The 27,113-nt window shown below is 37.9% G+C and overlaps 1 protein-coding gene across 1 annotated transcript in view; it reads right to left on the minus strand.

Annotated features, from left to right (window-relative positions):
* Positions 1-23,400, minus strand: part of LOC108231834 (protein phosphatase 1 regulatory subunit 29) — a 152,291-nt gene extending 128,891 nt beyond the window's left edge. The window contains exon 1 of the mRNA XM_017409193.3: positions 23,293-23,400. The gene's annotated coding sequence lies outside the window, so the exon portion shown is untranslated. The remainder of the gene's footprint in view (positions 1-23,292) is intronic.
* Positions 23,401-27,113: the final 3,713 nt, after the last annotated feature.

The following is a 27,113-nucleotide window of genomic DNA, read 5'->3' on the forward strand; positions in this document are numbered from 1 at the left end:
CAAAATTAAACGAAATAAACATTTGAAATATATGAGTTTGTATGTAATGTATGAATATAATATACAAGTTTCACTTTTTAAATGGAATTACTGAAATCAATCTACTTTTTCATGATATTCTAATTTTATGACCAGCACCTGTAGATGAACACATTATTTGTCATAGTAAGATATACACTAATAGTATATCAAACATTGTTAATTTGTCATTTGTTTTTTTTGGGGGGATAAAGTGGAAGATTGAATTTCACACAAGTAAGACCATATCCTAACTGAAGAAGGCTTAGTATCTCAATGTTACTACATCTGGAGTGTGAAAGATCCTTCCAGACATGGCTCTAATGTTGCATCAACCTTGTTCCATAAGAAAAGTCATGATAAACAAAACTGCAAAATTAAAAAAAATATTAAAAAATATCCCTCAAGATGAAAAATTTTAGCTGAACACTTTAAAAGAACATTTTCCTTTCAAGTACCAAGTGCAATTTCAGCAGCGCCCATAGCTCCACTTCTCTCAGTTGGTTTTCATGTGAGCATCTTTGGCAGGTACAGATGAGTTAGCAGACCAGTAATAAACTATTTAGCACTGAATATTTAGCAAGCTGCACACTGCTGAGCACACACTCCTGCTGAATATGATTTCGCAAAGCATTTAGTTTGCCGTCCTGCAGTGCAGAGAAAACATGTCAGTACTTGGATATTCATTTTCTGTTTATGTGAGTGTGTGTGTGTGTGAGTTGGAGGAGTGGGGATGTGTGTTTCGATTCTATAAAACAGCCATACACTCAAACACCCCCCCCCCCCGAAAGCAAAACAGCTGCACACGCGAAGCTCTCACCAAAGCATTACACTATAACTTGACAGAAATACACATAAACGCACACACACTCCTCCCTCACACACCCTCATGCAAAGCCATAAATAATTGAATGAGAATTTAAACTGAATTTTTCTTGAAAGTGGCTACAAAAATACACTTCTGTCTAGGGCCTGACCTTTCTGTTCTTGGGTGTCTTCGTGTGGCTGAGATTTTAAAATGAGAATTTTGCTTTCAGACCATAAAGATGTCTGACTTTTTCTCTTCATTTTAATTTATAGGCACTTCCAGCAAACTAGTTTAGATAATAGCTTCTAGTATCATATTCCCACAATAAATGGCAAAATTCTAAATATTTAAAAATGTTTAAAAATAATATAATACAACATTTTAAGCCTAATAAGTTCTTGGCTTTTTACCTGCATTAGTGACAGGAGTAGAAGAAAGACAGCTTACTAGAAAAGTTTATGATCTATACCAGAATGACTGTAAAGCTCAGAATTCAAATTTACATAGCATGAAGAGTTTAATGTGGAATTATCAGTATAAATGTGATAAGAAATAAAGATTAATTAATGTAAGTTTCTTCAGAATATTAGTTATCTGGAGTGATCATTATCTACTTTCAGTTGGCTAAAACCTGCAATCACTCTTTAATTGTTAGAAAATATCATTCCTAAAAAGCAGAAGTTACAGGTCTTTCTTTCTTTCTGTTCACGGTTTGACCATTCAAGGCTACATGTTTCATGGCTCGGAGCTAATTGTTAGATTTCAGCACCATGGACAGATGTCTGAAAAGCTGAGCTCAGCTGGCCGTGGAGATTTTCAGCATCTTTGACAGAGTCACACTGAAATTCAACTGTGTGTGCTTCAATTTGCTGGTAGACCTTTTAAAAAAAGAAAAAAACCCATCAGCCTTCATTTATTTTTCGTCACTTCATAGGTGAGATGCAAAAAGACACTTTGGACAAGCTACCAGTCCATCCTGGAGCTAACACAAATATTCAGGTATTTCCAATAATCCCTGTGGGCTTTAAGAGTCTTAAGTCCACCTGAGCTGGAGTGTGTTGAGACTGTTGGGGAAAACTAATAACGGGGTAATTGTACAACTCTGGAGGCGCCACTTAGTTTTTGGCCAAGTGGTGCATTTCAAGAGTTTTTTTTTTTTTTCTTGTTTTTTTTTCGTAGAAAATTCACTTGTCCTAAATCTGTTTTAAAAATTTTACATGAAAAAACAAAAAGCTTCTGAAGGACTAATCACATAGCCTCCTCTGTTTACACTGATGTAATTTATTGATATAAAAAATGTAAAAGCATAAAATCTTTTTTTTTTCAGAATCAGAATCACATAACATGAAGAAGCACACGCAATGACAGCAAAACCTAATGGTTAACAGTAAAAAAACATAAACATGAGACGTTTTCCCTTAACTAATCAGAGAAATACAGAAAAAGAAAAGATGGTGCTGAAAAACTACAAAGAAGACAATTTAACAAAGTTTCTTTTTTTTACGTTTTAATCTGATATAATGTAGCAGCTCATTAACTCTAGAACTCTTCATGGAAGATAAGAGGTTACTTGTTTTAAAGGACTACAAAAGAAAGACATGGAGGTTATTATTTATGTTTTACCACTGAGTACACTGACCATCTGGACACAGGAAATCATAAAAGGAGATGTTCTTTGGTCAACAGTGTGACTCTTTCAGCAGTCTTTCTGACCTCTTCAAACTTTGTGCAGCACCATTCAGAGTTCTAAAATATATCAAAATTCAATATAAACTCTTTGGCCTCAGTGTGTCACACCACAATTCAACCTTGAATTTCTCTGCAGCATAAACAAAACATTGTTCGCAACCTTAAGGAACTAGCGTGTGTTGTAGTTTTCGTTTTAATCAAAACAAAAAAGTAGAAGACCTGCTGTTTAATTTTACATAACTTCTCTAAAAAGGAACAGTTTTGTATTTTAAGGTGTAATCAAAGTGTGTGCTGTTGGTTCGCTTGGATATGCAGTAGATTCCCCATCATCCTGGTCGTAATGATTACTGAAAACTTTTGAAACTTTTTTAACATTTACAGCAAATCCCCTCCCAAGTCACTAACCCACCCGTCCATCCTGAGAGCTGCACGGATTGTTGGATCAATACAAGTTGTTTACCTACAAGACCACTATGTAAGACGTTTTAGTCATACAGTATGTTTCAAAGTATGAATGATTGTGAAACCACCAAACAGCACTCCTCGTCAGACACAAATCGTCGCCCAGTGCTCAGCTACATCACTGATTGGCTCTTGGAGGAACAAAGTGTGGCAGCGTATCACTTCTTAAATGGTGCCTGTGAGATGGTTTCCTGTAAATGTGATGGAAACCTTTTCAGGAGCACAAAATGCTGCAGATTTTTGCAATCTGTAGAGTGGTTTGTGTGGGACTAAGCTGCAGAGAGAAAAATGAGCCTGGATGTATGCGGGCATCTTTGGGCGAGTCTGAGAACAAACCAGTGCCACAAAAGTAGTCCTAAAACCTAAACCACACAAGGCTAAACCTTTCTCTTATGTTGATAATTACAATGGAAAAAAAAATCAATAAAATATGGAGTGAAATAGAACACTGTGGATTTTATATTTGTGTGTTTCACGTTCCATAGATTATTACACTACCTGTGAATTTTGCAAGCTTGTCCCTGTTTTAAGCATTAATTTTAAACACAGAATTATTAAGCCACAATATAATGATTTAAAACTGAAACACAATATAAAAGGCAATATGGAGAAAGTTTTCCCATTTTCTGCATGTGTTCAGTCTGATGATTGAGTTCCAACCATTTCTTCTTTTCTTTTTTTATAACTTCAAATACAGTCAAGTTGGAAAAAAAACTTTGATTTAAAAGCCTTGTTATAGTGCATGTGTATATTTAAGTTATGTAATGCCAGTAATGAATGGTGTTCCTCTGGAGCAGGAAGTGATTGTCACGTTCATTAATGGCTTATTGACTATTTGAAGTTACTCATTTCCTGAGCGAATAGGCTTTAGAGCCTTATTCTGTGTAGTTTTAATTAAAAACCATGGCCATTTTCAGATTTTTTTTTTATCTGTTATTTTCTTTTTGTCCGAATAATAATCCCATAAAAGATAGTAGAATAACTCATGGAAAATGATGGTTTATGTCTGTAGGTGGTTCAAATTTATTATTGTATCTCGGTATCACAGCCACACAGACACCTCTTCCTCTAATAGCGGGCATGTCCATCTGAGTGTCTCTCACCTGTTGATAAATGTGTGAACGCACTTCACGGCGGGGTAGATTTTGTGTCAAAGTGTCACAGTGGCAGCCCATAATGAAAAAGATGTTTACTGCTTTCTCGGCTTTGGTGGAGAACAAAAAAACGAGGCGCCATGTCGAGTCTAATTAACGCAACTGCAGTCCAAACTGTTGAATCGGTTGGCTTAGCTGAAAAACTGCAGAGAATCAGCAGAGACCAGACATTATTTTGTGTTTATCAAAGCAGTAGATTTTCACAGTGCTGCGTTAATTCAACCCACAGATATGAAAATTCAGAAATTGGAGAATCTATAAGCCTCCTTTCAGCACAGATTTGTTTCAAAGCATGACAATGAAGTGGAAAAATGTAATTGATTTTAGCTGTTATCTGTGTGTTTCTGTTAAATTTTATAAAAACAACTACAAAAATGTCAAGACAATGCGAGAAAAGCTATTTCTAGCCACCAGCACCAGTATTTTAGAGCAGGACAAGGGTAGGCAGAATGCTTCATTAATAGAAGTTACACAAGATTTGTTGAAAAATGAGCAGCAATAGTGCTCAAACGCTTTAATACCATAAAAACATGTGTACGGTTGTTAAAACAAGTTAGCAGGCAAAAAGAAACAACCAACAACACATGACAGCCCAAAAATCACTGGCAGTCAAGGCAAAAGGACAAAGAAGAACTGAATATTTATCCCCTGCAGCCGAAGGCGAAGCAGCAGTGATGTTTTTGCCTGTGCATGTGTGTGTTCCTTTGTCTATAGCATTATCTCATGAACCACCAGACAGATTTTTAAAAACTTCTCAGAAAATAGTCATTGGCTGCATGTCTGTAACTGATTAACGTTTGGAGTCAACCCCATTCAAGATGGTTGCCACAGCTAAGCGACCTTCTCAAGCACAAAAATGTCTATAACTCTGCCAATGTTATATATATTGAACTAAAAATTATGTGTGGTAGTAGCAGAGCATCATCCACACAGAGAGAGAGACACTGCTACACAATGTGCAATAGTTTTGCTTAAAACTTTGGCATTAACTATTGGTGTCAACCCTGTCGGTCTGTAGACAAAACATCTCATGAACCCCTGGTTAGAATTTAGTAAACTTTCAGCAAGTAATCACTGAATGTACATCGACAACTGATTATCAATTGGGGTCAACCAAGTTTAAGATGGCCACCACAGCTAATCAATCTTAACCAACACAAAAATGGCTAAATATCCATCCCCAATCAGAATAAAACAGATTTAGTTTAAAATGTTGGCAGATTATATGCATTCCCTAAAAAAATGGAAGACTTTTAATTGTGTGTATGTTCCAGCAACAGATAACCAAACAAGCAGGAGTAAAAAGTTGGGAAGTGATAATCTAGATGTGGGGGTGGACTTTAAAGGGAATAGGAAAACTTAAAACAGCACTGACAGAATGTGGAAAAGTAGAGTTAGGCAATGTGTCCATATAGGTTTTTATTTATTTTATTTTTTTTATTTCATGGTGGTTAAAAAAAAAAAAGCTGGCAGTCTGCTGGGAACCATTTTATCACAGCACTTTTGTTTGTCTGAACACTAATCACACTCAGCTGTGAACTAAAATAACCACAGAAATCCATTGCGAAGAGGTGGTCCCAAATGGACACCGGGGCAGATTGTTTATGGTGGGAACATGATGCTTTTTGCATATGTTGCAGGTTCAATATTAAGTCCATTATCCTGCATATCCACCTAAAGGCAATATAGAATTGTTGATCCACTGCACTGTACTGTAAAGTTTGGCCTAGTTTATTTCCCAGATAAGCGGTAAAATTTTTTGAAAGTTCTTACAAATTTTAGCTACGCCACAGCTGCATGATCAATAATTTACTTATGTTTTGTCTTTGTTTGTCAGATGCATAAATGTACCCAAAACACGAGGCTTAATGAATTTGCTTTCCTGCTCTTAACACATCCAACCAACAGAGTCAACATTCTCACATAAAACAGCAATCTTTTTCTTTTTTCTGTGAGAAAAGCTAAAGAGAAACACTCAGTTTTCAAGCCCATCAACTGACAAAAAAAAAAATATATATATATAGGTAATATAAGAGCTGATAGAGTTAGTGAATGACACAGATTTTGCTCCAAAATGTTTTACTGTCACTAAGTTGCACTTTAATCAAGTTAAGTTTCAAAGAAAAGTTTGTACTCGTTTGTAACACTCATACATTTTCATTCCTTTTGATTGACAACTCCATCGAATAATTTCACAACAAAATGCAGGTTCCATTCTTGTGTGTCAATTCCCTCAGGGCGATGGGCCCCATGCTTGTTTTTAGGATGATGGATTTAGCTTTTAAGTAAATGACAGGAGGCTGTTTTGGTCTAATAACCAGTCAGAACTCACGTCTGACAAGTGGCTGGACTAAAACTGAGGCACCTTTGAAATTGGAGACATTACAGTTTCAAAACAAACTCAGAGGCTTTTTAAAAATTGATCAGAGGAGTATTTGAGACATGAAATATTTTCAGGGGAAGTTATTTGTCCTGAGTCAGCACAGCTTTCACAAACAACACAGGCATATTTGGAGCATAATTGGGACAAAATTGCACACACTACACACTCCTAAGCTGTCAACAATACCTATAACAATACTGAAGGCTTGGCATCCCTTGAAGAAATGTACATCACCCACTGCCTTCCATGCCAAAGTTTTAGATTAATTGTTTTATGCTCAGAAATAATGAAGTCACTTGTAAATGACGTTATGCATAATCTCATGCAAGATCTCACGAGCTGCGCTACCTCAGAGTATATATTGAGGATGACTCCCAGCTACTACCACACCAAATTATAGCTCAATGTCTATAAAACTGTCATTTTTGTTTTACTGATTCTAATTAGCTGTGGTGGCCATATTAGTTAAGGGGGACTCCAAAAGTTAATTAGTCGTAGATGTACGTCCAATGATTACTTTCTGAAAGTTTCATTAATCTGTCCAATTGGTTTATGAGATATTTTGCTAACAATTAGAGATGGCAGTAAATGTCAAAGTTTTAAGCAAAGATGTTGCACTCAGAGTATGTGGTGTGAATGAGTCTCAGCTACTACCACACCAAATTGTAGCTCAATAACTGTAAAATGTGCTGAGTTATAACTATTTCTGTGTTTCTAATGGTCAGTTGGCTGTGGTTTTGAATTGCGTTGACTAGTTGAAAATGTACAACCAATAAATAATTTCTAAAAGATTTGTTATGATCTAACAAGTGGTGCATGAGCTATATTGCTAATAAACAGACAGAGTTAACTCCAGTTGGCAAACTTTAAAAACAGATATTGTGTTATCAGTTAGTACTTGTAGTATAAATTGGGGATGACTCTCAGCTACTACCACACCAAATTTTAGCCCAATAATTGTCTGACGTATAGCCATTTTTGTGTTTTCTAAAGTTGCCTAGCTGTGGCTGCTATCTTGAATGTGGTTGACTCAAAAAAGTTAATCAGTTGTAGATGTGCATCCAGTGATTACTTTCTGAGAGATTAATTAAAAGCTGCCCAGTGATTCATGAGATATTTTGCTAACACTACAGACAAACAAGCACAAACATAATTGCTATATTGTCTTCAGCTAATAAAAATCACTACTATATCATAATAAAATGATTTTTATTTATTTATAATTTAAAAATAATAATTTGCACACACACACACACACACACACACACACACATACATGCAGAATCTGTGCTCAGGCTACAGTATTTTCCAGCAGGCTGCCATGGCTTGAAAGACAAACTCACACAAACATGCAGTCAATAACCCTAATTGACATCTGTCTCACTAAAGCCTCCACTAAGCCTTCAGCTGCCTCCCCTCAGGAGACGTCTCCTACAGATGCACAAACACACTGTCGTACATTCTTGACCTCATAATACAAGACTCTGACTGAAAATCCAATTCTTGGACAAACCAGGTCAGTTTATTTAGAAACCACATTTAAACAACAAAAAAAATTGAGCAACATGCTGCAAAAAACAGATGAGATAAAAAAAAAACTATTTAAAATCTTTTATTTAAAAAGTACTAAATTGGTCATTATTAAAACATTTACAAATATATAGGAGTACATGTATTTTAAAGGGACAGTTTAGATTTTTTGAAGTGGGGCTTTGTGGAAAAGTTATGTATCATTGATATGTAAACTGTTGTGCACCTGTATGATCACCTTATTTAATAGAAATAAACTCCAGTTTTGACTGAATTGACAAGCTAATAGCTAGTTGGAGCCATATCAAGACCAAAGTAATTTCCTTCCATCTTAAAATAACTACAGGCTGTTATATAAACTGCTCATCAGTGCTGTCAAAATTCATATTTGTTTCTCTAAAACGAGGCTGTTCAAAACACTGTCTACAACAGGTAAGATATTAATTGTATAACAAAACTCCACTTCAAAAGATCTGAGCGATCACTTTACAGATGACAGTTACCACTAACCCTGAACCTAATTCGAATTTAAACCTGTCGTGTAGCTGTTGAACTTCACCTCTGATTTTGATTTTCCACAGTATGAATGTTATTTTTTTCTCCCTGCTCATCAAAACATTGATCTTGTCTCGTGTCAACCCCTCAGCATCAGAGCCGCTTGTATTAAATTCTTCTTATCCTTATTTCATTCTCAGCTTTACCATACTGATACATCTCCCACATCTGACTTCCCTTTTCAGTCCTTCTTTCTGCCTCTTTGTTCACTGTTCACTCGATTCCCTAGTTAATTGCTTGAATGGAGTGAAATCGGGTTTGTGACAAAGACGAGTGCTGCGTCGAGACCATGAATTCCCCGGTACTGGTTCAACAGTTTATTGCCCACATTTAACTGGTATTGTTCTCCCTGAATTCATCTTGACACAAATTCTGCAGGATGCTCGCTGCATTTTGTAAGAGCATCGCCTCATGTGAATTGATTGCGCTGAACTGCAGGCGGAACATTGATGCTGCAATCAGCCATTTTCACCTCCCCACATATTGTGAACGTGACCGGAGCAGTGAAACTCGCAGTGATGGGTGTGTGTGTTTCTTTAAGGTCCAACCAAGCCTGGAAAAAAGTTTAGACAGGTGCCACTAAACTTTTTTGACATGAGTTATAGGGCTCTAAAGACTGAGCTTCTCCAGTGGATGTCTGACACCGGTGGCATAAGCAAATACGTTTACTGGTTCTGAAAATGCATATGTGACGATGGCAGTAGAAGCTGAATATCTCAAAGATTTTTATTTGCATATTGTTTTTCAAATGATCGCAAAATAGTTATTCTGGAAAGTAAATATTATGTCATAACACCAGTAAAATTCTCCCAAATGTGCACCATCCTCATAATGAGATCAAACAAATTCTGAGCCAACTGTGATGCAAAAACAGAACCAATAAAAGGTTTGAATCAGCACTCAGTTTTATTGCTCACTGCAAACATACATATTTGTTGGCGACAGCAGCTATATTATTGGGCCAATTAAAGGCAAATTTTATTGTGCAGGACTAACATTTTGCAATGAAAATGTCAATGATTTACTTTTTTTGGTTATTTCCATATAAGCTATTAGAACCAGATTTTATATAGTAGTTGCACTTGAGCTTTAAAGGCTTATTGTTCAAAATATTTGTAATTTGTATTTGTAATTTTTTCATTTTAAATCTGACAGACTCTCAGAATGTTTGATTATTATAATTTTTAATCTTTCTGACACTTTAATTGTTGCGTTTCACTTCTTAGACATCCAAAACTTGAAGACATAACATTTTTAAAAGCCACTACGCTAAAGTAGATTATTCATTGCTTTAAGAAGATTGTGGTTTTAGAGTGCACTTTCATGATGACTGCCAATGTTGCAGAGCCAGTCAACCATAGTGATTGTCTGACTTTTGGAAGAACGTAAACACTCAGGGACCCAACCTCACGAAGGCAATTTCATCTCTAAGTTGATCTGCTGAATTTTAACTGTGGAACTATTTCTGCTAAGATGAATGAAAAGAAATAAAACATGTTTAGAGCAGCTAAGGCACCAAGTTGAACACAAAGGTGAAATTGTGTTTTTTTTTGTTTGTTTTTTTTTCTTTTGGCTGTTCCTTTTTCAGGGGTCACCACAGCGAGTCATCCTCCTCCATCTACCCCCGTCTTCTGTGTCCTCTGTCCTCACTCCAACTTCCTCCATGTCCTCTCTAACTGCATCCATATGTCTCCTCTTTGTCTTTTTCCTGGCAGCTGCATCTCTAACATCCTTCTACCAATATACCCACTGTCCCTCCTCTGCACATGTCCAAATCCTCTCAGTCTGGCCTCTCTAACTTTATCTCCCAGTCCTTCAACCTGTGCTGAACCTGTGCTGTACCTCTGATGACCTCATTCCTCCATCCATCCTTGTCCCTCCCAAGGAGAACCTCAAGATCTTCAGCTCTGTCTCTTCCAGTTCTGTCTCCTGTCTTTTTGTCAGTCCCACTGTCTCCAAACCATACAACATGGCTGCTCTCACCACTGTCTTGTAAACATTTCCTTTGACCTTTGCTGCCACCTTTTTTCTCACAAATCCCTCCGGTGGCAGTCGTTGTGAAACCGGGCCTGAACTCGCATGCTAGCTTTAGCAGAAGTGTTTTTATGCCCTTCCTGACAAAACCCTCACCATTTACCTGGGCTTGGGACCGGCACGAGAAATATACTGGCTTGTGCATCCTAGTGGCTGGTTTACTAAGCTTATGTAAAGATAAAAAATAAGAAGAAGTGAAAAGAATGAAAGGACAGCTGTAGATAAAGTAGTTTTGTGCTAGTGTGATCTAGTGACGAACTTGATAAACAAAAGTGGCATAATGTAATAAATTAGGAAGGATTGAATGCTTACATAAACAAAATAAGTTTCTTATTCACACACAGGTATGAATGCAGTCTCAGTCTCGCACCGACGTAAATATATTTTCTTTTGCATCCTGTTGCTTTCATCCTTTTCATCCTCAACAAAAAGGCAGAGTGAAAACATTTCTCCGTGCTATCACACTGAGCTTCCTGCTGTCTAATTTAACCAGCAGAAAGAGATGGTGAGATGTGAATTACACGCCGTCACCTGTCAAGGTCACTTCAACTCATTGCATAACTGCTTTCCAGACAGAAGCCTTTCTCTTAAAAGCTTGATATCTTGTGAATTTTTCTTTTTTTTTCTGCTCACTGAAGCCTGTGATAGCTCTTTTGGGGGAGTCGTGTCTGTTTGAGATTTAAATCTCTGCTCTGGAAATTGGATGTAAAAAGTTTAAAAAAATAGAAAAAAATCATTCATATTTCTTAGTCTGAACATATTTTACATGATAAATAAAAGTGATTTTATCTTTACTGCAAATGTAATCTTTTTTGATTTGTGCACATTGAACAACGTGGCAGTCATCTCTGGAAAGTCTTTCCCATTTCAGCTCCTTAAAGAAAAAAGTCTTCTCGGTTTGTTATGAGACGCTCACCCGACCCACAGGTAATGCTGTACAATGCTGAACATTCACTTATCAGGCTTATCTGTACCTGAGCTTTCTGATGGTGGTAGAACAGAGATAAAACCCTGCTGCAGCTGCAGTCAACCCAACAATAAGTGTGTTATTTGTGTCCTCGTGATATAAAACTGGTGCTTCCATTTGAATCAGTCTAACTAATTAAGGGTCTCATTTATCACCTAATTGCTGATTTGTGTTACTTTTGCTGCAGGTGTTTAGGCTTGGTGTGATTCTGTCCTGAGTGATCAGACTGCAAGTGGAGAGCTTTTGTGTCCCTGCTTATCATTACAGCAAAATACATCCCCAAACACACATTTTATGTGAATTGCAATTGGATTTCAGTTACAAGCTTTATATGCAGATAAACTAATAGCATACATTGAATGGTCACCAGAGAAACAATGCATTGTTATTGAGAAGGGGCAATTACGTTTTTCCTACTGTGTGTATGTGTGTTTGTTTGTCTGTTAGCAAAATATTTCATGAACCATTGTACAGATTTTAATCAAACTCTCAGAAAATAATTATTAGCTGTACATCTACAACTGATAATCTTTTGGAGTTACCCCAATTCAAGATGGCCACTACAGCTAATCAGCATTAGCAATACAAAAATGGCTCTTAGGTGGTTCTTTAACATGGCTCAGGACACATTTCCATTCAGACTGCTACCATAATGTGGATAAATGTGTCTTAAAGACATCTGAATGGGATTTGATCAATTGTATTTTGTAAATGAGTGTTTTCTGTTCACCTCACCCAGAATACATGTTATTACCAGACCAGATTTTTACAGGACCTTAAACCTGATGATTACGAACACATTCATCTGGGATATTTGTTGTCACATCTTTATAGATTTGTGAATGCAAATGTATAGACCTACTGACCTGACATGACTCCAATCAAGCAGAGTTTCGTCAAAGACATTTACTCAAACCTTCAATTTCTTTAAAACATAAAATTAATTTTGTGAAAATTAGTATCCCAACTCGCAAAATGTTTAATTCACAGAAAATGTCCTGATTGTCCTTTATGTAAATTTCTGCATATACAGTGAACAAAGCAACTCTGAGCATATCAGCAAAGCTTTGGATCTGTTCTGACTGTCTTTATACAAGCTTTGTCCTGAATTTCTAGGGACTGCACATATGTCTGTTTCTAAAATTGTACGCTTTAGTCTATGTCAGTTGAATGAGGAGCCTTCTGGTGAAGGAAAATGTGTTCTTGCGCTATAGTAGAAGCACAGAGCCAGCTGTTGTGTAACAGGTAGGATTTGCTGCCTATAAAGAACAAACGTCTGTTTTGGTAGAGGGCTTCAACATAAATGAAAGCTGTAAAGCATAAAATATCCTGTTGTTGTGCCTTCGCAACATTATTTTATTTAAAATAAATCTCTCTCACCCCCTGTCTGTCGCACATAAGAACATGTTAAAATGTTGGCTGATAATTCTGCAATAAATTATTTCAGGTAAATATGTTAATGTTGGAATCAAATGCTTTGTGGTACTAAATGCAACTGTGGTTTTACAGAAACATCAAGAAGTGGGCTGATGTCCTGTTTGTTGTTTGACTTTCAGCTGTGGTGGGTTTATTTTGCATATAGAGTGAGTAACTGAGATGTGATTACAAGTGAACATTTTTACAAACACCAATCTCCGAGGATGCATGTTAGAACCACACCCTACACAGAAATACAACTTTTGTCTCTTCTTGGTGAGGAGGTATTTGCTATTATACGCCACTACTACAAGCTCATGAATGTATTCACACATAACCTCTTTCTTTAAAAAAAAATTAAAAAATAGCCACACTGTTTTGGCAGGGGGAAAAAAAAAATCCAAAATGCTTGCAGCATTCGTTCCATGAGCAGTTAAGAGAGAGTCTCTTGTTGCCATACCAACAGCTACAGCAACATTTTCATAACATAAAGGGAGAAAGAAACAACTGGATCTTGCTCTGTTTTTTGTTGGTTTTTTGTAAGATGAAAAAGATTTGGATGATAGATTTCCTTGACATTTGTGGGTGCATGCTGTAAGACTGAATGGAAAATGGCATGGGAGGATGCTTACCCTAAATAAAACCCAGCTTGAAACCTTCTACACAAACACCAGACCTATAAAAGTTAGATTGCAGGCTTGATTTAGCCAAATTAAATTTAAAATTCCTATTTGTGAGCTACGCATTAACATTTCCAGTAAGAGGACCTGGGCTTGATGTGCATGCCCTAGTCAAAGCAGTTATGTAATCCATTTTTGCTGACTAAAGTGGAAATCTAGAACAACTGTATAGAAAAAAATGTTAGACTTTTTATTGAATTCATAACCCAAGCTCTTTTTGAGAACCTGCATCTAACATCAACCTTAGTTCTAAAATATGAAGTATGACAGTGTGTAAAACTGTCTTCAGGAGAGGATCAAATTTATCTCCAAAATATGTCCACACTTACATACTCACACACTCTTTGGAAGAGGAGCATGGGGTCTCTGAGGCTACAGGCTGCAGCAGAAATGTGTGCACATAACCATAACGTTGAAGGACAAGACACCAACACCCTAAATAATCTGAAGAGAATACATCGCTTTAAAGATGAGTGGTTTGCTTTGGAAAATGTCTGATTCTACTTTACATGGTTTTTAGATTAAAGCAAATGAAAGTTTAATGATCCCTGTTGAGAAATTTCACTACTGCAGTGGCAAAAATAAAACGAAATGAAAGCTGATGAGGACAGAGTAAATTGAGGTAACGTTAGATTGCACAGTCAAATATGCAACAGCTACTATAGCATGAAAATAAGATGAGTGATGGGTTTTTTCTCTTGTATTTTATTTCCCAGAAGCCCTGTCTTGTGCTTCACATGTGAAACGAAAACGTATCTTCCAAAGTACTGATGTTCCTTTCGTTTTTTTTGAAAATTCAACATCTGAGTGGCTAAAATCTTTCTCCCTATAGACTTCAGACTGTCTGATTTAGAGTGAGAGGCACCATGGGAAACAGTCCCAAAGTTATCTCAGACCAAAACTGCAGAAGACACTTCATTTGTAAGATAAGGTCAGTGTTCCCAAGCAGGACCTTTCTACTAACTTTGTATTAGTACAGTGGAAGTTGACTACAGAAAAAAAAAAGATTAAAGTAGAATTAAAATCAGACAGAGAAGATAAGGACATCTAAACTTTTAAACAAGCAAGCTTCAGTCAGTGTTGAGCAGCTACCGAAAAAGTTTGTTTGACTTTCAGTTGACTCCTTGCTGGAAACCAAATGTGTGGAAAAATGTAAGGACAGAAATGAATAAATATTAGATTGAAATTAATCAGCTGAAATTAATACTGGTGCCCTATGAAACATCCAATCAGTTTGAAAATATCAAGAAAAGGCCAGTCATGTTTGTCACCAATCACCTTTGGTTGAACTGTTTTTCTCTGGAAAACATCCACTGAACCAAACTCTGATCAGACAAATGAAGCGTACTTCATGTTCTCCAGATACTCAGAATGTAATTTAATAATTCAGCCATTCAGAGTATCCGCCCAGGTCTGCCAGCTGGTGAGCAGCTGTTTGATTATAAGGAGCCAAAACAAGATAATAGGTAAGTTGAAGAGCTTATTCGTGTTTTGTCAAAAAGAAAGAGAAAGAAAGTTTTTGATATTTTTCAGCACATTAAATATTTGTGCCTATCTTATCATATCTATGGAGAAAAAATAAGAATAGGCCACTTTATTTGAACTCCTTTGTGTCATTTATCACCACAATATTGATCATTTATTATAAGATTTTAATGTGCAAGGTAGTGAAATATTTTGTTTTCAAACTCACTAGATAAATATATTGAAGCAGGGTGGTCAAACGCCTAGCATGATCTATCCCGAAACCTAACCAAGTCGCTCTGACACACAAAAACTAACTAAAGAGGAAAAGAGCACATAAAATCAAATGTAAAAGTCAAATGAATGGGGAGTGTGGGTCGGGGGCTACATAAAAAAAAATAAAACATTCTGTTTGCATGATCGCCCTGTGCATGTGTTTCCACAGACCTAAAAAAACATGCCTGGCAACTCTAATTTTGTCAGTAGGTGTGAATAAGAGCATGAATGCTTGTCTGTCTTCTTTGTTTTTATGTGGCCCTGTGACGGCTCAGCGACCTGTCCAGCATGTACCCTGCCTCTCACCCAATGTCTGCTGGAGATAGGCACCAGCTCCCTGTGCCCCTGCACAAAAAGCAGATTAAAAAGAAAACTAAATGAACGGATGGAAACGTTCCAAAGCGGACTTGAACTTGAGTGTCACGTTTCCAGCCCCTGTGATTTTCATCTACCTTCTCTCCAGCGTTCATGTACCTGTAGTTCAGGATAAAGACACCAGTGAGGTGTAAAACATGGCACCACAAAAAGCAAAGCTGCAGTGCTTCTCACAGGGTTCAAGAACGGAATAAAATTTGCTAGTAAGGATCTGTTAAAGCATCGCATCTACGGTATGACAGTAGGAGCCAATCTTGACTACATTGTTGAGCCTGAGGCAAAAAACATCTGATAAACACCGGCTTTTGTCTGTGAAACTTGCTAATGTACCACTTCAGCTTGAATCTTTGACAATCTCAGGTGCAGAAAAGCACACTTTCAAAATGTAGCACTGAAGGTGCCCTGAAAGTTGTCTTTTGAATATTTAAACATCCAAGCTGCTGCCTTGCTGAGTTTCACAGAAGAAAAAAGTTGGATGGATGAAACAAAGAAGCAGGAGGCAATGCAATGATCTCTGGCAACGTTTCATGCTACTTGCTAATGATGCTTCTGTGGAGGTTTTTCTTCCTCTTTTCTGGCATATCAAGTTCTTAGGAAGAATTCCTAGTGATTTAATCAGTTAAACTATTGATGTGCTTTGGCTCCAAAAAGACCCAATAAAAAACAGACTAGCCTTTGCTCTTCAATCAAATTACAACAATTTGTCTTTTCATTTTATTATTGTGCTTATTTAGATTTTTATAACCTTTACCTATTGCATCCACAATCCACTTGTACCTGCAGATGTTTTTTTACATACACTGTATTCCACAATGATGAATATTTCAGTTTTTTAAATCTTTTTTTATTGATGAAAGAAAAAAAAAGACTTAAAAAATCCCATTATTCAGAAAAATGACCAGATCTGCTTTGGCCTGAAGGGATTTATTGAACACATTTAGGAAAGTGCACATTTGTCTTAAAGAGGTCCTGTAGTTGATGGTGTCAGAAGGAAAGCCAAGCCAGGAAATCAAGAGAATTGTGAGTAGACCTGTAATGTATAATTGTGTTAAGGCACAAAACACAGCAGCCCCCGTCTCCCTTAAATTGAAGTTTTTTTTTTAAACCAACAAATACACTTCTTGGATTTGGCTCTACATCTTTTCGTGTTGACTATAGATTTGATGCCCTGGGCAAACAAATATCCAACAAGTGTCACACTGATTTAACTCCAGAGCTTGAAAACTGAAGAATATTACAAAAAGAGACCAATTGGTTATTATTTCTAAAAAAAAAAAAAAAAAGAAAAAAGAAATCATATCAAGTGCTTTAACAAAGTAATGTGTAAAGATCAGAAATTACCACTTTGGCTTGATCCCAACCTTACATGTTTGCAATGAAACTTTCTTTCATCTAAAGAAAGCTCCAAGAAAAGAAATGGCTTTTGACATTTATTTCTTTTTCCCCTCTGCCCAAGCTCTTGAGATCGTATTAGATCACAGTTTGTTGAATTTTAAAATGTCAGACTGACATTTTTTTTTTCAAGAATTTTAAGACGTTTTGAGCATTTTTGAAACTGTTGTTTTCTCTCAAAAAATCTCAGAGTGACTCACCTATCTGAAGATCTAAGTTTCAACATCAGGAACAGTGGCTCGCCACTGGTTTAAAAACTCATTCTGCTGATTTCTCAACTTTTCCAACAGAGTTTTAAGATTAAATATAAAATTCTTAGTTTTCTTTGTTTTCATTCTTAAAAACTAAGAACAAATCACCATATTACAGGCCTCAGAGAGTGAAGATTAAAGAGTAAAAGTAAATAACTATTTCAAAGTAGTCATTAAAAGATCAAAGAAAATCGATACTGAACAGTGTAAAACTTTCAACATTTATTTGTGTTTGAACTGCGTTACAAAGACAGATTTTCAGTGTCAATCCAATGAAACTGCCTTTCCCACCATCTTTGTTCACTTATGAATGTAGAAATGCTTCTTTAAAGATGAAATTTCAAAGATTATAACTATTGTATTGGCTCGAAATTCCAGAATAAAGTTTAAAAAGAAGCAATGTGTTCAAAAAGAAATCAATTTGCAATTAGTCATTGCTTTAATCTCTAAATACAAGTGGTTTAATTGTAGCATATTGACATTTATGCTAAGTCACTTCATGTTATTAGTACAAATAATGAGATAGGATTCCAATGTTTTAAAGTCTATAAGAAAGTATTGCTGCAAAAAAGTGAGTTTGTGTCTAAGTGAGATTCAGCAGTCTTGAGGTCAAACAATATGAGTCACTGCAGTCTTAAACACAGAGGAAATAAGTTGCATCAGAGTTACATTGTTCAACCTTCTTACCATTTCCAACTTTAAGGTTTCAAACTTGGGATCTCAATCTAAATCTCAACTCCAAAAACCCTTATTATTTTTCCTGACCATCACCTTGGCTGTATGTAAGCGACCTGTTGTTTTACACAAAAGTCATTCAACTTTGTTCATTTGCAAAGTAATTTTTTTTTTTCCTTAGACGACTACCATTCATTGTGATATTCTGTATACGGTAGAGTTGCTTCAGAAAGGCCTGCGGCATGCGGTTCTGAATGCCAATACAATATTATAGCCGTTCGGCCAGGCTGAAACCCTTTATGTTCTGCCCCAAGGCCATCCTTCTTCCTCACTCTCCTATCTCCCTTCCTACCCTTTCTGCACTCATCTGAAAAAGCGCCCAATCTTTTTTTTTTTCCTCCTTCTAACTTATCGCCACCAGTCACAGTCTGGCTTTTCACAATGGCAGAGAATAAACAGTTGGACGTCGACAAGATTTGCCCTCCCCGTTGCGTTGGTGTTATTGTTGCAGGCAAACAGTAGAGTTGCCATTCGAAACCATCCGTCTCCCTCATCTCCCCCCATCTTTCTCCCTGTCCTTCCCATATTTGTGTTGAGGCAAACAGGAAAGAGGAATAGAAAAAAAAGAAAAACAGTGAATGGAGAGGCAGAAGATTGCAGGCTAAACTACTTTCAGATAGAGAGACATGTGACAAACTTGCCTTTTTGATACACACAAAACAACTCATATAGAAGAGCAGGAAAGTGGAGAAATGGCAAAGCAAAAAGCTGAGGTGCAAAACAGAAAAATTAAATGCTATCACTTTCTTTTAGTCAGCATCTTTTCCTATATATGTCCTATATTTTTTTCTAAAAGTATCATATCTCCATAATAGGGTGCAATTCTGATCCCAGCATGCACATAGGAACATAAATGTTATCTATAATCATCTTTAGTGATGTAGCTCGCAATTTTTAGATAATCATTTGCTTCAATGAAGTTAATCTGTAAATTTAATTCAAGTTCAGAAGCAGGACCACATCTAAACTGCTGAAATTACCTGCTAAATGTTCTTATGCCCAGCTTTGAGTCTGTCGTGTTCTCAAGACCTCAGCTTCCATCCATCCGTCCATCATCCATCCAGCCAGCCAGCCATCTATCTGTAACCTCATTTTTGCATGTCTTATCCCTTTTCAAATTTATTCATTCACTCTCCTCTCTTTCCACTCTTTTTAAGGCATCATCTAGGCTCCACAGTCGGCTCGGGTCAATATTTACTTTAGATCAAACCCACGATTTGACTCTCTTTCTCCCGGGCCAAGGATTACAAGCCAGTAGTAGTTACACTATCAGTCTTTGATTTTTTTATGAAACCAATAAACAGAAAATGTCCAAAACTGGAAAACCAGGAAAGCAACTTTTTTTGTTGTTCTGTTTTGTTTGTGTTACTTTAACTTTGAAAGAAGCACACAGTCTGTCTCACACACAATCTCAAGACTTTCCAGCATGGCACAATATTAAAGCGGATGTGGGTCTGAAAGGCAAAGTTTCTGATGTAAACTTTATTGAATTTTTAGTTTTCTTTATAGCTCAATTTTTATGCGCCTAGACCTGCTCTCTCATGAGCGTCATAAATCGGAGGGTGGATGGTGGAAATAGGACCCAACTGTAGGCACACAAGAGGCAGCAGGCAGGCTGCAGGTCGATGAAGGAACTTTAATAACTTGAACAAAAGATAAGTCAGACCGTTTCAACACAATAATGTGGTTCAACTAAAAACAGTAACTGAAAATCATGGATTATAAGTGCATATAATTTAAAAAGGCTGCAGGTGAATAGAATAGAATAGAATAGAATAGGGTTTATTGTCATTGCACCAGAAGTACAGCAAAGTTTGCTTCCCTGAGTATAAAAAGTAAGATGCAGTATAAAACATGTGAACAGAATCCTGGTGTGAAACAGAGACAGGAAGTGACCTAACCAAAAACCAAGAATTGTTACCCTACCAACTCCAAACAGGAGTCAAAATCCAGAACAGAATCAAATAACTAAAATTTGTGAATTCAAAACATGAACACACAAAACAAGATGAATTTTAACAGAAAAAGAAGCCACACTTCATGACAATAAGTTTTAGCAATTGTGTATGATTCTGTGTGAAAAACTGTAAAAATCAAAGAATTCTGAAGGGAAGGCTGAACTAATATTGTCAAACTGTAGTTGTATCTTAAAGCTGGTCAAAATGCTGGAAAACAAATGTATGGATTCATTAATTTATTATTTGTTCAAATTTTCTCATAATCAGCTAGCAGACTGAAATCTCGTATTTCTGTCACAGTCATGTTTGTCATTTCTGTGAGGATGTTGTTAGGAATGATAGACATTCCCTACATCCTTGCAAAATGTGTTCAAAATCATTTTAGTGTGGATTTCTCACTTACTTGCATGATTTTATATGCTAATATTCAGAGCATGGAACAGGCCAACGGTGTGAATAATTTGCATCAGCCATCCATCACTTTCTTCATACAGTCTGCTTTTTTTATGTTCACAATGTTCAGTTCACTACCAGTCACATTTTGGTGATAAAGCCACAAACTTACATAGTATTCTTTTAAAAATCAGCTAATTTATTTGAACCCTAAATAACTAGGTTATTAACCAGGTTGAGTTGATCTTAAAGCTTTCCAAAATAGGATTTTAGCTGAAACTAGCTTTAAGACCTGCAGCTTTAGCATTTAGTTTTCTTCTGTGCCTCATCATTTCTACCTTTTTATTTTTGTAGCTTATTTGCTCTTCTTTTGGACAGGTGTTCGTAAATTTGCATCAAATTGATCTCATCGTGCACCTCCAGGAATCTAAATCCAAAATTACTGCTCATATTCTCATCAGCATTATAATGAGGGTCCACACAGATCCAATGTGTTCATTCCTAATTTAAATTGCAGGTTTGAATTGATTACAAATTTAAAAAAAAAGTTTGTTCTTGTTCTGTTTAAGGTTTAAAGAATAATTACCATTTCTTGATAGAAAGTCCTTTCCTGTTTATAAAAAAAAGTTGTGTATTTTTATTCAGACATTTTGTTATTGTGTTTTGTTAGAAGACACAAGCAGACCTGTTATTTTATCACGAGTCAAACCTTGGTAGCAAATCTGTGCTGTAGTTGCATCTTCGGGGATGTTTTTGAGTGTGAGTGCACACACGTTTGGCTCCAGGGAACTGCCAGTTTACCTGCTGCCTCCACTGAAGACTTCAATAAAATCTCAGAGGCCTGTGGGCATTAACAGACCCCTGTCTGCAGAAAGTGTCTCACATCTTAAAAGTTGCAAGGAGGAGAAAAAAAGGGGAGATAAGAGGAGAGAAGCTCTTTGAAATAACAAGACAATTTGGGTTCTATGACTGTTTCGCCCAAAGTGGGGGAAGATCAGCTGCTGCTTATGCTGATTTGTTGGTGATGATGGAGGAAGGCGAGGTGATGATGATGAGGATGAACGCCATGTTGATGAGACTGACTAAGGGTAAGAGGATGAAGTTAAATTGGAGATTAATGATGGGGGGGGGGTTGATAAATTTACACCTAATGTTGATGATGATGACCATGCTGAAGCAGTTTGACATTATTCTGTATTCTGTCCAGTCATAGTATTTCCTCTGAGACCTTTTAAACCTGGCTCTCCTCCCAACAGCCTGCTGCGCTGGTCCACTATCCCTGCACTGTATGGCCAAATGAGTAATGCCCCCACATCCATCCCAATGAGATGCATAAGCAATTTTTCTTTTTTTTTTACAACTTGTGGCTTGACTTGGAGCTGAGAAGAAATCTCAATCCCTCAGTCAGTACATATCTCCACTGGATGCCCACTGGCTCGCTTGTCACATTGCATCAGTCATGAGCACTCACGGTGGCAGTCATCCCTCAAGTCTCTAAACGTGTGTTTGGCCCTGGAGGGCCGCCGAGGATAATGGTAGGGGAGGTGGGCGACAAGGTGGAGGGGTGTAGCAGAGCACCATCTATGTGTGAGGGCGTGTTCCCGCTGGCTGTTATAGGTCGCTGGCCTTCAGAGCACATGATCTTCATCAGTCTATGAGATGACAAGGATTAAAAGCTCGGGGCACCCAGAGCTTTGTGCGTCAGGACGCATCTGAGAAGCGATAAATCAAATAAGTAGCAAAAAGCGCTGGTGTAGGGCGCCATCTCTCTACTTCTGTCTCCTCTCCCTCTCACCACCCATTCCACCCCCCACCCCCCTTTTTTTTCCATCTCCTCTTCATCTCGCCCTCCTCTGTCTTTCTCGTGTTGCTGCTGAAAACGCTGTGTTGTAGAAGTACAGACACTAAACAGCCCCCATGCTTTTTTTTTCTTTTTGTCTCAGCAAAACCTATGAAAACAATCACTTTGATGTGGAAATTGGTATCTGGGAGATAGGCACTGGGGTGCGCGCACAACAAACGCGCGCGATTTTTGACACTGCTGCACCCCCCCCCCCCCATCTCTGCCCATCACTTCCAGCAAACACACGCACTCGCTCGCGCGCGCGCGCGGGCGGACCGTGTTGTTGGGATAGCAGTGACTTGCGCACACACGCATGCAAAAACTGCAGCTGCGCACGCACGAGCAGCAGCTGCCTCTTTTTCGTGTTTGGCACCAGGAGACTTCAGCATCACCAGCCCCGGGATCTCAGCCGCATCCCGTCCAAAGAGCCATCTAATCTTGTTCTGTTCAACAGCTGTCCCGTCCACCACAACAACAAACACAGCTGTGAAGCCGGAGTGACAAAACTGCCTTTTAGTGCTGAAGGTGGACATTGCACAAGTGATGTAAAATGTCGCAACAATTATCAATTACACATTTTGTTCTCCAACACTCTTCACGGGGTTTTCTTCTCTCACATCTTCCACCTCTGACTCCCTGGCTGTGTGAGTGAGTGAGTGAGGAGTGGACCCTGCCCAGCAACGATGTGGGTCAGACGGTCCGAGGAGCTTTCACTACTAGAAGATGACTACATTCCTAAAAGATCTGCGAGCCACTGACCACAACCTGTCAACGTGGCAGCGCAACGGGTGTGTGTGTGTGTGTGTGTGTTTCCAGAGCGCACCGCGCACAAGTGAAGAAGCCTCGCGGCAACACTTTGAGAACGAGCCCAGCTTAGACACAAGACAAGCAATGGATCACTTGTCTTACCGTGATCGGAGTCCCCCGGTCTGGCAGGGAGGATGAAGAGGCAGCCCGCAGCTTTACGGTCCGTTCTGCAGCAGCAAAGACGGAGAAAGCGTGAGTGGTATCCCTGGACGTGCATTCCAGCAGAGAGAGAGAGAGAGAAAGAAAGAAGGGAGGGGGTTTAGGCAAGGAGTGTGGGTACGCAAGGAGGGGATGAGGGGGAGCAGAGGGAGAGACGGGGAGGTGGGTGGGGGGAGCTGGTCAGTCCGACAGAGGGATGATGCTGAATCGGAGCACCGGCTGCTCCAGATCAGTGGCAAAACCTGCAGGACACACTTAGAGGCAAATAAAAAGGCATGTTTGGGTGGTTTCAGGCTTTCTATCAGTGCTGGTATTTCAGAAAAGTATGAAGAAAATGCCAGAAGAAGCCCAGATTAAATGCCACAGCAACAGTCCCACTGGGACTTTACGCACGAGTGATTCTGAGCAGAAATTCTCACTTTTTTTGGTTCTTCTGACTCTTCTAGGCACCATCGTCATTGCTAAAGAGAATTGAGATGTATATAATATAATATATTGTATTTTTTTAAACAAACTGAAAATGTAATTTAAAAAAAGGACCGTTTGAGGGCAGCGCGATTGAAACAAAATTTTATGTCAGGAATTTTTCAAGGGATTGTATGTATTACATGTTCACGCTTTCTTGAACGTGTGTGTGTGTGTGGGGGGGGGGGGGGTGGGAGTGGGAAACCTCCTGGTCCCTGTCACCCCACCATGATTTATGCAACCTACTGCCTCCCCGCGCAGTGGCGCGCAGCTGCTTTCCAATCTGGCCACGTAGCAACGCGCCTCGAAAGATACGCGCCCGTGTGAGAGGGGTCCACCACACACGCGCACGGGCACCCATACAGAAAGAAAGGGAAAGAGAAAGCGAAAGAGAGAGAGGAATACAATTGAGCGGATGACGTCACGACCGGTCAGCTGGGAAGATAGTGATCTGTTTCTGTCTAATTTATGAGTGTGTATAGTTTGATTGTGGTTCAAAGGAAGCGCTGGAAGACCGAGGGACACCCAAACCGTCCTGCTGTCTAACTTTCCAGCCTGATGATGAAGCATCAGCAAACTGTGCGGCTCCTGCTTTAATTCATGGATGTGGCAGAGTTGGCTGGATGACTGAAGCTCAATAGTAACACCATCTGATGAATTCTTATTTAAGCAGCTAAAAGCTGATCTTAAATAACTTCACATTAAGTAACAGGAAAGTTTTTAATCAGATGATTTTATCTCTGCTCCAGTGCAGGAGCAGCTGCGCTGGGAATCACAATGAGTTCTGTCCCCATTAGGCCTAATCTGACTTCCTAAAAATGTCATTACATCTGTCTGTACATTTACATGATGCAAATTCATTAAGTTTAAGGTACTAAAGCCACAAATAAACTCCTGTGGATCAGTATAATTACATAAAATTTAATCTCCATGAGGGCATCCCAATAAATTATCATTTTATTCAGGACAGTTCACAGAAGTCTCTACAGATCACCATAGATCATTTTTACAGCAAACATCTGTATTTTTGTCCAAATACTGATGACATGTTTATGCTCTTTCTGATGTACTTGTAGTTTTGTGTGGTTTTTTTCACATTTCTTCATATGTTAACTGGCATTTTCATCAGACAAGGCTGAAGTTTTGTCTTTTATGGGACTCCAGTTCGAAGCATATAAATCCAGTTCTAATAACCGTACAATTACAAAAGGTCAACAAAATTCTGTCGGGGTGTGTGGCATTAAGAAAAGGATGACAAGATGTTGTGAATATAAATTAATGAGAAATTCACTTCTTTCTTCCTATTAAAAATCTATGATGTCACAAATATAATATTAGTAGTAGTAGTAGTATTAGCCCAGTAATATTAGCTGTAGGAGTAGTAGAAGCCACAGTAGTGGCATTATTATTATTAGTAGTAGTACTAGTAAAATGGAGAATGTTTTTGGTCAAATTTGACAAGATTAAACAGTGTTCAAGTGATTTTCTTTTAAAAAGTAACAATAATAATAATAAATTTCAAAATGTTTACAGTCTGAAAAAAGTGAAACATTAATAGTCATCGGCACAGTCAAGGTTATTATAAATCTAAAAGCTAATTTAACTGTCAGTTAAAGAACATTCAATGTGACATCCACAAAAATATGCAAAGGTAATTAGAATCATTTCAGTTGTTACAAAATGACACCTCAGGACTAACGTGCACTCCTTTTATTTACAACACCAGGAGCATCCTGTCCACTAAAACCTCCTCAGGTTTATTGAACCGATTGGTCTTGCAGTGTGTTGTGTTACTGGCTCATCTTTGATTGTTTTAGGTGAGTAATAAGGTTGAGGAGGAGCTTCATGGTCTCCCTGAGGTTCCTAGATGCTGCTGGTGAGTAAATAAAAAGAGGAGCACAGGGGCCATATGGCTACTGTTGTTTTATGAAAAATGGTGGACGCCGTCCTGCCGATAGAGAGCTGACATTAAATTAATCAGCTGCATTTTTAACATGGCTTGCAGAGGATTCCTAAAATTTGTGAAGATCTGCTCCACAGATTGTTTCAGAATCTGGAACATATGTTTGCACTGTTTAAAAACTAAATTGGTTTTATTGTATAAACTATATTTACCATTTTGTGTTCTTTAATGATACATTTTGTTTAGTGTTGTTGTGTTTTGCTTGTTATATTGCAGCTCATTTGGTATTGGATCTTAGTAAAGAATGGACAACAAAAAATTGTGTTAAATTCTTTTTTTTATGTTTAAATGCTAACATTGACTTTGACATGTTGTTTTTCGTTAACCTGTTAAGGGCAAGTCCTTGACTTCTACTGTTTTAGCAAATCTTATCAACTTGCTGCTTTTTGGTGACTCTAGCTCTCTCCTACAAAAACACTGAAGCCAAGAAATATATCAGAAATCACAACTGTTTCACAAACCGAATACGATCACCCCCTTCCCAAACATTTTGTTTTCATGTCCCGATTCAAAGACTCTCATTAGAATGGCATTCAAAAATTAATTTCTGCCAACACCAACACAGTGCAAAATGACAGACATTAATGTTCCCAAGCGAATGCCAAATCACAGTACAGTAGATTAACTTTACACATAGCACTGTCTTATTCCACAAAGGTTTATCACCCCAATAAATCACTGCATGCCTATATTTGTAATAATAAGGTAACAACCAGACCTGCTCTCTGCTCATTACTCTGCAGGCAGGTGGGTTATATTTATTTGTTGCATTCCAGTAAATGATTTTAATGGTTCTTTCTCGATTTGACAGAGACAGCAATAGAAAAACAATCTACACAAATAGAAATGGTTTCATTATGCTCTCTTGTGCCGTGAAATTGAGGCACAGACACAGTGCCGGAGCCACAATATTTTTGGTGGCGATAAATCACCGTGCTTCAGTTTAACAACAGAACAAGCTACTTTTGTTTTGCTTCTTTTTTGTTTGTTTGTTTTGCCATAAATGATAATATGTTCATATGTACAAATGAATATCAAAGAAAAATCAGCCACTCTTTCTGTGTGAAAACGTCTCACTTCTGTTTGCATGGATAAGGTGAGAGTTAGAGCTCCCAAACCGGCTTCTTGTTGTTCCAGTTGCAGGACCATTCCTCTCTTACTTTTATCGACACATTCGACAGTGCTGATAGAGCAACTTTTCTACAGCCTTTATTGCATTTAAATTTTCCTAACTCTCCAAACACACACACAATTTTCCCCTTTGCCCTGTGAGTATAGTTATGTCAATGTGAGAGTTGTAATTGCCCTTCCCAGAGCTGGAAAGATGTAAACGAGA

The sequence above is a fragment of the Kryptolebias marmoratus genome, linkage group LG3, assembly GCF_001649575.2.
Source record: "Kryptolebias marmoratus isolate JLee-2015 linkage group LG3, ASM164957v2, whole genome shotgun sequence".
NCBI classification, from domain to species: Eukaryota; Metazoa; Chordata; class Actinopteri; order Cyprinodontiformes; family Rivulidae; genus Kryptolebias; species Kryptolebias marmoratus.